This window comes from Budorcas taxicolor, chromosome 5 (assembly GCF_023091745.1).
Source record: "Budorcas taxicolor isolate Tak-1 chromosome 5, Takin1.1, whole genome shotgun sequence".
NCBI lineage: Eukaryota > Metazoa > Chordata > Mammalia > Artiodactyla > Bovidae > Budorcas > Budorcas taxicolor.
Window position 1 is genome coordinate 38,418,121 of NC_068914.1, and position 12,478 is coordinate 38,430,598.

Below are 12,478 nucleotides of genomic sequence, written 5' to 3' on the forward strand. Positions count from 1 at the left end.
GGGGTCATCTCCAGCACCCACCCACAAGGACTCTGGCTCCAGCTCCTTCAGTCTTGCTGTGGGCCCCCTCCATTGACCTGGTATCAGAGAGAACAAAACCCGATCCTGTGTTAGAGGTCCTTAAAATGGTCTGCTCTTTCCAGAGATGATCTGTTGGCCACTTGGAGTCCTCTTGTTCTCACATTGATCAGCAAGCTGCCCATCCCTTCCTTCTCTCCCTCACAGGTGCCACCAGCAGGCAGGACCTCTGGCTTGTTCATCATCCATCTCCACCTGCTTGTATTCTGGAATCCTGGGATATCTTTTTGTTTCATTTTGTTACAAATTCTCACGGGCTTCTGTCTTTGCTTAGTTATTTAATTTTAATTTTACATTGGAGTATGCTTGATTTTGAAATTGTGGAGCTGGATAAGACTCTTGAGAGTCCCTTGGACAGCAAGGAGATCAACAGTCAATCCTAAAGCAAATCAACCCTGAATATTCATTGGAAGGACTGATGCTGAAGCTGAAGCTCCAATACTTTGGCCGCCTGATGCAAAGAACCAACTCATTGGAAAAGACTCAGATGCTGGGAAAGACTGAAGGCAAAGAGAGAAGAGGGCGGCAGAAGATGAGACGGTTAGATAGTCCATCACTGACTCAATGAACATGAACTTGAGCAAACTCTGGGAGATAGTAAAGGACAGGGAAGCCTGGCGTGCTGCAGTACATGGGTTCACAAAGAGTTGGATGCAACTTAGCAACTGAATAACAACAAGAATTGATTTGCAGTGTTGTGTTAGTTTCAGATGTACTAACACACCTGAAAAGTGATTTAGTTATACGTATACATACACCTCCTCTTTTTCAGATTCTTTCCCCATGTAGGTTATTAGAGAATACTAAATAGAGTTCTCTGTGTTATAAAGTAGGCCTTTGCTGATTATCTATTTTTTATATAGTAGTATATATATGTTAATCCCAAACTCCCAATTTATCCTTCTTCTCCACCTTTCCCCTTGGTAACCATAAACTTTTTTCTATGTGAGTTTGTTTTGTAAATAAGTTCATTAGTATCATTTTTTTAAGATTCCACATATAAGTGATGTCATAGGATATTTGTCTTTCTCTTAGTAGGATATTTCACTTAGTATGATAACCTCTAGGTTTATCCATGTTGCTGCAAATGGCATTATTTCATTTTTTATGGTTGTGTAATGTTCCACTGTATTGTATCAATATCTATTCTATGCATCTTTATCCATCTTCTGTCACGGACACAGACAGAAACGCTACACTGTCACTGCTACCATCTGCTTGGAACCTTCTCCACACCTGGACAACTTTTAGATAATCAGTGGCAGATTTCAATGGGATATATTCTGATGATATTATCCAATGAGGTAAGATGTGGGAGGGGAGAAGGATGAAAAAGAAGGTGAATACATATTTTTTTAAAATCTTGGGACCACAGAGAGGTCTTTAAATAGACAGCATAAAAGTAGACAAAGTACAGACCCATGGGCCTGGCAAAAATGTATGACATGGTGGTATTGCACTGTCTGGAGATACAGAGAAGCTCAGAGAAAGCCCAGTCACCAGTCCTTCCTACCTCGCAGTCAAAATCAATATCGTCTGTCCCTTTAACTGGGTCATCAAATTGGGCTACTCCTTAAGCAATGGGGAAAAAAACAAACAAACAAATAAATTGGTTGCTTTATTTACAATGAGTTCCCATTCATACATATCCTGCCTCAGGAAGTACAGATAATTAGCCGTTACATTTGAGAAAAATTTAAATCAAACAATTAGCTGAAACTTGAAAGAATAAATCTCCTTCCCTAGACTTCATTGTTCCAAGTGTTGGGTTTGGTTGAGCAAATACTATCAGAGGGAGGTTTCACTTCCGGTTCAAAAGGCCATATAAGGGTCAAAGCACATATGGGGTCAGGATGTATGGGAAAACCTGGCAGCCCTGAGACCTTACCATGGCAGAGAATGAGCATCAGGCATCTCTCTGGGGAAAGGCATAAATTGCCACCTGCACCACGTGCTTACTATTGATCCTTATACTGCTAAAAGGATTGAATTTCCAGGTACCACCTGGTCTGCTGGAGATTGGATTGTTTGGGGCAGTTAAAATCAATTGTGCACGACAAAACACAAAGTATTTACTTGTTTACATTGTAAATGTTTCTCTCTTGATTGCAGTGACTTCTTATACAAATATTTGAAACCGTGTTTATTCATCCCAAAAGGCTGCTCCTGATTCTACTGATTTTGGCCAGTGATATGAGGCAGCTCACATTCCTTTTGAAATATCAATCACGAGAACATAGCTCTCAGGGGTGTTCTTCAAGGAGAGGAAGAAAAGAGCATATGAAATGGATGTCCCAGAATTCACACAAGATCAAGGATGCCTCTTTTTTCTTTTTTTTGGTTTTTCAGGAAATCATGAGGGACAAGCTGATGGACAGGAGTCAGGGAATTCTCTGGATTAAATTACTGTTGGAAACCATTCATGTAAATATCACAGTTACAGTATCATGGCCACTTGGGACATCTCCCATCAGTAGGCACATTATCATTCTCGAAAAAACATCACTAACTCTTTAATAACACATAACAACTAAAAATGTAGAGAAAGGTTGAGCATTCAGATTGGACTTTGGGAAAAAAAAAAAGACTTATAGAAGCTTATGACTTGAAAGTCACTTTATCCAACTTTTTTTTCCCCCCAATTTTTATTGGAATATATTCGACTTACAATGTTGTGTTGGTTTCAGGTATACAGCAAAGTGAGTCAGCTGAACTGTTCCGAGACATGTGGGATCTTAGCTCCCTGCCAGGGATGAAACCTGCATCCCCTGCATTGGAAGGCAGATTCTTAACCATTGGATCACCAGGGAAGTCCCCAAGGGCCACATTTCATGCTCTGGAAAACACTGAATTTGTAAGACTTCCAGCCGTAGGGTCCCACATGCCGAAGTGTCATACTCTCTTTTTGAGGCTGACATAACAATTTTATCAAAAGCACAGGAGTCCAGACTCCTTCTTAAGACCAAATTGTTCTTCCCCATGTGCCATCAGGCAGCAAATATTCCCATTTGATTAAAAAGGGATTCCTGTTTATGCTGATTCCAGCGCTCTGCCTCTGGACCCAGAAATTTTCCTCCAGGTGTTTCCGTTTTCCCCATCAGTCCTGAGATAAGCTTCTGTCTACTCTGACTTCCTCAGGGGGCTCAGGCCCATGGAGTGAGCTCCTTCCTGGTTTTTTAACAGCATAATCCCGTGAGCTTTTGGGGCCAAGAGGTGAACTTTGGTAAAATGCCCCTCTGTTCACTCCACCCAATAGGTCTTCCTTTTTTTTTAAGCTCTGATTTTCATTCTCTCCCAGCAAGTCCCTCACGCCCTCAGTGAAGCCCTGAAGAACAGAACTGGTAAGACTTATGTCAATTTCAATTATGTCCCTGAGCCCCTTTCAGGCACTCAGAACCACCTAAAAGATTTCTTTTTTAGAAATTTTTATTGGAATATAGTTGATTTATAATGTTATGTTAGTTTCTGCTGTATAACAAAGTGAATCAGTTATACATATATATACTTGCACTCTTTGTAAGATTCTTTTTCCCATATAGGTCATTACTGAGTATTGAATAGATTTCCTTGTGCTCTACAGTAGGTCTTTAAATTGCCAACATTCGTTGGATCATAGAGAAAGCAAGGGAATTCCAGAAAAAAACATCTCCTTCTGCTTCACTGACTACGTTAAAGCCATCGACTGTGTGGATCACAACAAACTGTGGACAATCCTTAAAGTGTGGGAATACCAGACCACCTTACCTGTCTCCTGATATAAACCTATATGCCAGTTAAGGAGTAACAGTTAGAACCAGACATGGAACAATGGCCTGGTTCAAAACTGGGAAAGGAGTACGTCAAGGCTGTGTGTATCACCCTGCTGACTTAACTTCTATGCAGAGTACATCATGCAAAGTGCCAGACTGGATGAATCACAAGCTGGAATCAAGATTGCCAGGAGAAATATCAACAACCTCATATGATGTCACTCTAATGGCAGATAGTGAAGAGGAACTAAAGAGCTTCTTGATGAAGGTGAAATAAGAGGGTGAAAAAGCTGGCTTAAAACTCAACATTCAAAAAACTAAGATCATGGCATCTGGTCCCATCACGTCATGGCAAATAGAAGGGGAAAAAGTGGAAGCAGTGACAGATTTTCTAATCCTGGGCTCCAAAATCATGGAATCCCAAGTTCCATTCAGTAGCATATGTGTGTATATGTCAGTCCCAACTCATCCCTTCACCCTTCCTTATACCCTGGGAACTATAAGCTTGTTTTCTACATCTGTAAGTCAGACAAAGATAAGTATATGATATCACTTATCTGTGGAATCTAAATTAAAAAGATGCAAATGAACTTGTCTTCAAAACAGAAATAGAGTTACAAATATAAGCATTTCTTAAGTCTTCCTTCCAGTGCATGAGTGCTAAATCTCAGCACTTGACTAAATCACTTCAGTCATGTCCGGTTCTTTGTGACCCTATGGACTGTAGCCCTCCAGGCTCCTTTGTCCATGGGATTCTCCGGGAAAGAATATGGGAGTGGCTTGCCATGCCCTCCTCAAGTATTATGAGCTTATCCTTATGATCATCTACCTTCACTCAATATATACTTGCTGAGGGATGACCGTGACCAGGCTCCCCGGGAGGCAGTGAGGGGCAGAGCGGTGGGAAAGGCAGGTGTGGTCCTTGACGTGACTTGGCTCACGCAGGTGTGGTCTTTGATGTGACTTGGCTCACGTCTGCTGGGGACAAAGATCACCTCGATATGATGAAGCAAGTGCGAGGCTAGAGAGGAACAGGGGACACTGTGGGGACTCCCAGAAGGGTAAGAATGGCCACCGGGAGGAAATAATAAACAGTAAACAGCTAAGGGATGAGTAGGTGTTATTTTGGGGCTAGGAGGAGGGAGGAGGAGCTAGAGAGGGGTGTTCAGGCAAGGACTCACCATGGCCAACGGTCTGGACATTACAGAGGACTTAGCAAGTGGTTCAGTGGGTGGAACTTGATGCAAAGAGGGGTTTCTTCAAAGAAGAGCTGGCAAGCATGAAGAGCCTTGTGAACTGCTTTGGAATTGATTTGAAAGGCACTGTGGAGCCACGGAAGGACAAAGAGAGGTGAGGTGAATCACTCATCACACAAGACCAGGGATGGAGAGTGCTGAGTCCAGTGCCTGGGTCTCCACCTACACCAGATGGAACATCTGGAAGGCTTTAGAAAGGACATCACTCATCAGCTCACAAGGCTCTGTCATTATTTTGAGTTTTACTTCCTCATTTATTAGAAGCCTTCTTTTGGTAATATATTACCCAAGAAGAAGCCAGAGGAGATGCCACAGGCATACCAAACAAGAGCATGCTGCCTGTCATTCTCGCAGGCTCAGCCTCACTGACTGCTCCACACATGGTGTCTGTGACACCACATGGTCGCTCCATAATTGAATTGCCACCCTGAGCAAAATGCCCAGCGATAAATTTCATCTAGTCCAATTAATAGCTGCCACATTCCGTGTCATCCTTCTCTCTCTGAAGTTTCAAGTCCACCCATCAAAGATTCTAAAGAGCTCACCATGCAGTGAATTATTTTGTCAACCCAGGAGAACAGCGACTCTTTGGCAGCAACGCCAGGTGTAAATCAAATTGCCATTGGGCAGAACTAATCAGGGAAGGGCTGTGAGACAGACAAGGTCAATCTTCTTATTCTTAGTTTTTCCATAAACCGAAGAGGCTCGGTAGTGCTCCCTGAATCTGAATTAGAAAACGAGGGGGAATGTGAAAGCCAACACATCAAGTTGTTTCCATTGCTGAATTTTTTAAAGATTATTTTGATGTGGACCATTTTTAAAGTCTGGTGTGCTACAGTCCAAGGGATCACAGAGAGTTGAACAAGACTAAGCGACTGAACAGCAACAATTTTAACAAGACTAAGCAACTGAACAGCAACAATTCTAAAAGTCATTATGGAATTTGTTACAGCATTGTTCCTGCTCTTCACGTTTTAGTTGTCTGGGGCCAGAGGCATGTGGGATCTTAACTCCCCAACGAGGTGGCTCCGTGGATAAAGAACCCACCTGCAGTGCAGGAGTCACAGGAGACTGGGGTTCGATCCTGGGTTGGGAAGACCCACTGGAGAAGGAAATAGCAACCCACTCCAGTATTCATGCCTGGAGAATCCCATGGACAGAGGAGCCTGGCAGGCTACAGTCCAGGAGGTTGCAAAGAGTCAGACATGACTGAGCAACTAACACTTGGGGAATAGATAGCACTGTTCCAGGAAGAAGAATAAGTATGATTTGCTGTCTGCTTGGGCTTTCTACATCTTACGTAAGAACCTGAAATGGGCTCTGAACTGGACTAGATGTCAGAGGTGACATATTAACATTTCCCCAAAATTGTCCTAATATCTCATGGAAGGCAAAACTCAAGCCTATATGTAGCCATGCATAACAGATTTTAGTTTTGTGAAACTTTTAAACAACTTACAAGGAACGGTCCCTCTGGGAACTACACAGGGTTGTTCTAGAACACAGAGAAACCATCTGACCCTCAGTAGATGGCATCGTGTGGAAGAAGCGTTAACACAGCAGGCCTAAGATGGCCCTCCTTAAAAAGGCTGGCATCTGGGGACTCAGATTTCAGATAAAACACAAACATGTGGTTTCTACCGAACACTTTCTGCTTTCTACTTTCCTTCTGGGAGTCTGGATTCTTCGTGTTAGGCAAGAGTGCCTACAGGACGAGCACCTAAGAAAGACCCCAGGTGCTACATCTCACATGCTTCCTTGGGGGATGACATTTCACATGCATTGTTGCCACTTGACCCTCCAGGTCTTAAGTGTGTCCTGTGTGACTCCACAGAGGGAAACCACCCTGAAGCTCACGGCCAGTTTCCACTAGATCTAGCAGAGTGTGCCTGTCCCCTTTGCTGGTTTTCCCTTTGTATCCTTTTTCTGTAAGAAACCTCAGTCCTGTGTAGGACTCAGTGGTGAGCCTCCTAGGAAACTGTGTAATCTTGGGGTGGCCTTATGTTGGGGTGACCCCCAACATAAGGTGCCCAGTTAATTTAATCCTCTCCAGTAAAGCTTCACTGACATCATCCTATATACTGATGCAGTCTGTCCATTCATCTCTTCACTCCTTCATGCCTCCTAAGTGCCGGGTGTGGAGCTGGATGCTGGCAACACAGCTTTTCCAAGCATCCACAGGATGGCCTTTCATCCAGCCTCATCTCTGCTCAAATAGAGGGGCCCTCTCTGACCAGCCCATCTGGTGAAGGGTCCTGTCCTCATTCTCTGACTTGGTGGTTCTCACCTGGGCTGGACATTAGAAAATATCACCGCCAGGGCCCATCCCGAAGGTTTTAACCCCCTTGTCTTCAGGCAAGGATCTGGGCATCACTATTTTCTAAATCTCCCTGGAAGATTGCAGCATGCAGGCAGGGTTGAGGCTGAGGACCGCAGCTGTCTCTCTTTATCCTGTTTTCCTTCATTGTACTTAATGTTACCTGATATTTAACTAGAAAATACTTTTCATAAGAGTAGGAATTTGGCCTTTTCTTTTCCCCACTGTTATATCTTTGATGGCAGAATGGTACCTGCCATCCAGTGGCTGCTCAGTAAATATTTTTTAAATGAAATAAATTATCCTCTCGTGTGGCTTTCAGAGCTCTTTGTGATTTTTTTTTCTCAGCTGAACCACAAAGCACACAGGATCTTAGCTCCCTGACCAGGTATTGAACCTGTGCTTCTTGTGGTCAAAGCATGGATTCTTAACCACTGCACCACCAGGAAAGTCCCTCTCTCTGATCTTAAAAAGCTGACTTATCTTGCCATGCTTATTCTCTCCTGTCAAATACACTTCATGTATTCTGGGCTATGCTTTCTCCCCTTATTTATATTCATCCCATTCTCTCTATCTGGACTCATCTGAGTATATACCCACCTACCTCCTCCATGAGAAGGGATACATGTCTCCCAGGGTCACTGAAGATGCTGACCTGCTCAAAGCAGTTGTTCTGCTTGTGAATTGCACTGAATGTGTTCTGTATCCATAAAAGCAATGGGTTTCAGAGAAAGGATAATTAAGTCACTGATAATTAGGTCACTTACCAGAAGAGAGGGTGACAGCTGCTGTCTTACTCCTATCTTGGAAAATGCCTGATATCATTGTCCAATGCCTGCTTTGCTTCTTCCTAAGTTCAGCTCTTTTCTTAAATTTAATTTTTTTTAATTGAAGTATAGTTGATTTACAGTGGTGTGTTAATTTTTGCTGTATAGCAAAGTGACTCAGTTACACACATATACACATTTTAAAAATATTCTTTTCCAGTATGGTTTATCCCAGGATATTGAATATACTTCCCTGTGCTGTACAGTAGGACCTTGTCATTTATCCATCCTATAAGTAATAGTTTGCACCTGCTAACCCCAAACTACCAGTCCACCCCTCCTCCCACCCCGCCACGGCAACCACAAGTCTCTCCTCTATCTCTGTGAATCTGTTTCTGTTTTGTAAATAAGTTTGTTTGTGTCATATTTTAGATTCCACATATGAGTGACATCATCTGGTATTTGTCTTCTCTGTCTGGCTGACTTCACTTAGAATGATAATCGCTAGGTCCATCCATGTTGCTGAAAATGGCATTATTTTGTTCTTTTTTTAATGGCTGAGTCCTATGTTCATTCAACTCTTCATCAGCTGGGCCAGGACTGAAACCCTCCTGCAGAAAACAGAAAATCACAAAATGCCAAAGTGCTAGTTCCAGTGTTTGTTGCTTAGTCACTAAGTTCAACTCCCCTGCGACCCCATGGACTGTAGCCCGCCCAGCTCACCTGTCCATGGCATTTCCAAGGCAAGAATACTGGAGTGGGTTGCCATTTCCATCTCCAGGGGATCTTCCCAACCCAGGGATGGAAACTATGTCTCCTGCATCGCAGGTCAATTCTTTACCACTGAGACACCAGGGAAGCCATGTTCCAATACTAATCCCATGTCAAATTTTTCTGCTGTTTTATGTGCTGCAGGGAACTAGAATTCTGAAGAGCTGGGGACCCTCTGGTGAAGAATGTGTCCTCCATAGAACTGGTCCTCCAGCAAGTGAAAAATCGTCATCCAGGTCTCTAGATGCCTTTAAAGTGAAAGTGAAAGTCGCTCAGTCCTGTCCGACTCTTTGCAACTCCAGGCCACAATACTAGAGTGGATAGCCTTTCCCTTTTCCAAGGGATCTTCCCAACCCAGGGATCGAACCCAGGTCTCCCGAATTGCAGGTGAATTCTTTACCAGCTGATCCACAAGAGAAGCAGCATGATGAAAGTGAAAGTCACTCAGTTGTTTCCGACTCTTTGCAACAGATGCCTTTAAACATAAGTCAAAGGAAAGCTCCCTCAGGAATCTAAGTGACATTTCAGTTCTCTGGGTCTTTTAAAAAGTTACATTGTTCTTGTTGTTGTAGAGTAGATTTGGGGACTTTCATTCTTTCAGAAATTTATGATCTTATTCTTTCTAAATTATTCCAGCTATTTTGGGGTGAGTTTCTAGTAAATAAAAAAGAAAGTTGTTCTAATTCTTTAAAAAGACACTACCAGGAAAAAATTGAAGGTGAGAGAATATTATGCACAGTTAGACTTACTATATTAAAGTTCCACCTTCATTACTAGCTTTGGACCCTAGATAAGTTACTTAATCATTCTCTGCCACAGTTTACCCATCTATACAATGGGCACAACAATAGTAGCTTACCTCATAGATAGTAAGGAAGATTCAATGACATCATAGATAGTAAGGAGGGTTAAATGATTCCATAAATGTAAAGCACTCCCAACAGTACTCAGCATAAAGTTAGCACTCAATAGCTGTTAACTATCACTAGAACCTTAGCATGAAAATTAAAACATAAAAGTTCTAAAAGAAATTTGTGTGAATAGTCATATAATATTAGAATGGGATTACCCTTTCTAAGCATGATAAACCACAGTGAATAAAATTCACAGACAAATGCAAAATAAAGAAAAAATTTTGTAGCATAAAAGCTCCAACTTATTAATAATAGAAAATATAATAGCATGATAAAATTCACAAAAGATTGGAAAAGTTAATTCAGAAAACTATGGTCAACATCACAACATACAATGTTTCCTCCATCAAATCAAATTAGAACTATCAGATGAAATGTTAGTATACAATACTGTCAAGAGTGCAATGAAATTGCTCACAGACTGCAGGCAAGAATTACAACCTTGATGTCAACTTGCCCATGCTGCTGCTAAGTTGCTTCAGTCGTGTCCGACTCTGTGCGACCCCATAGACGGCAGCCCACCAGGCTCCCCCGTCCCTGGGATTCTCCAGGCAAGAACACTGGAGTGGGTTGCCATTTCCTTCTCCAATGCATGAAAGTGAAAAGTGAAAGTGAAGTCGCTCAGTTGAGTCTGACTCAGCGACCCCATGGACTGCAGCCTACCAGGCTCCTCTGTCCATGGGATTTTCCAGGCAAGAGTACTGGAGTGGGGTGCCATTGCCTTCTTGCCCATACAGACCAAAAAAATTTTATATTTGCATATCCCTCGATTTCAACAAATCCACTTCCAGAAATTGTCTTAGGTAAAACAATTATAGATGTATACCAATGTATATTCATCACAGCATTGCTCAGAGCAACTACATAGTTTAAATAACCGAAGCATATAACAAAAAGAGGCCATTTAAATTAGCAATTTATTAGGCAGCAATACAAATGGTGTTGAAGCAGGTTGTGCCACCATATGAGGAGATTTTTAACATATTTTTCAGCGGTGACAGCAATTAAAAGACAGGACGCACACCAGCAAGTTTTTCTTTAAAAGCAAATGCATATAGAAAGAGGCACTGGAAAAACAAGCTCTGAGCAATGAGGGGTAGGTGCCTTCTTTCCGTTTGTCTTACTTGGATGCGAGCGAGCATGAATTAATCTGGTGATAAGCAGAAAGAAACAATACACGCACACCCAGAGAGAGAGGGAAATGGAGAGACAAAGACAGGTAGGTGGCAGGACAGCAGTCTCCTCTGACCTCCGCCTTGTTAGAGGAAGTTCATGCTCCATGTGCTCCAAAACTTCCCTCCTGCTAAATATTTCCCTTCTGACCTCTGTGTTCAGGCAATGTTTGTGATGTTCCCAGTCTCAGCTGCCTTGAGGGAAAAGAGCTACACAGCCTCTCCTCTGCCCCACTCCCTCGAGCTGATCCATAGTCTAGAATAAACAAAAACGTTGTTTGCACAAGAGAACCTTATTATTACTACATATTATTTGCCGAGCATCAACAGTTATTTATAAAAAGAGAAGAGTGATCTGTTCTAAATTAGGCTGACTAATTAGTGCCTGGCCCCAGAGAACAGAGCCACCTGCCAAATGCTTTCTAGTTTGGCATCTGTTAAAAGCTCTTCCCCTCCAGACTCCTCTCTCCGATAAGGAAGAAGACACTGCGGGTGAATTTGTTACAGATTCTAGCTGGGAAATGATGGGATTGCCAACATGCATGCTGATGGATGTTGGGCTGGACTCCTCTCCACAACCATGAGCTTAGACCCATCAGAGGTATGGCAGCCATAGTCTTCAACCTTAGCTCCATCTCTGATTTGCTTCTGACCTTGGCCTAAGTTATTCATTTACACGGTGTCCATAAATACTCCACGAAGATGTCAAGCAAGGGAATAGCAGCTGCTGAGACAGGACTGGGGAGGAGGGGGGCTGGGTGGGGGAGGATGGATTATAGCTCCAAGGTGAAGCTTTCCTTATAGCGGAAAACTGCAAAGACAGATATGCAAATAAGACATGCAAGTATTCAACTATTTCCCATTGTTTCTAAAATCTTAAATACATCTGAAAGAGATAATAACACTTGATCAACTTTAAAAAAATTAATTTATTTAATTTTGGCTGCGCTGGGTCTTTGTTGTGGTGAGTGGGGGATACGCCTTAGTTGCAGTGTGTGAGCTTCTCATTGAGGCGGCTTCTCTTGTTGCAGAGCATGGGCTCTACAGCACAGGCTCAGTAGTTGCGGCGCTGGGCTTAGGTGCCCCTCAGCATGTGGGATTTTCCCAGACCAGGGATCAAACCCGTGTCCCTTGCACTGGCAGGCAAATTCTTAACCACTGGACCACCAGGGAAGTCCCCTTGATCAACTTTTCATTCCAGTACAACACAAACATAGAGAGATGAAAGATGCTAAGCATATGCATCAAGAGCAGGAAGGACCCAGAAATTACCTTCCTGGTAGTCCTTATCTGCCGGGAGCCAGCATGGGAGAGCCACCCATGACAAGGTCATGCAGGACTCGAGGGAATCCCTGGGCCATCCGACCCATGACAAGGTCATGCGGAAGAGTCCTGATGAGCAAGGCCTCAGGACTCAATGGACCCCCTGGACCTGCTCGAGCATCTACCCCCAA

General features: G+C 42.9%; 1 protein-coding gene across 1 annotated transcript in view; it reads right to left on the reverse strand.

Annotated features, from left to right (window-relative positions):
- SLC35F3 (solute carrier family 35 member F3) overlaps positions 1–12,478 on the reverse strand; it is a 410,193-nt gene that overhangs the window by 189,132 nt on the left and 208,583 nt on the right. The window lies entirely within an intron of this gene.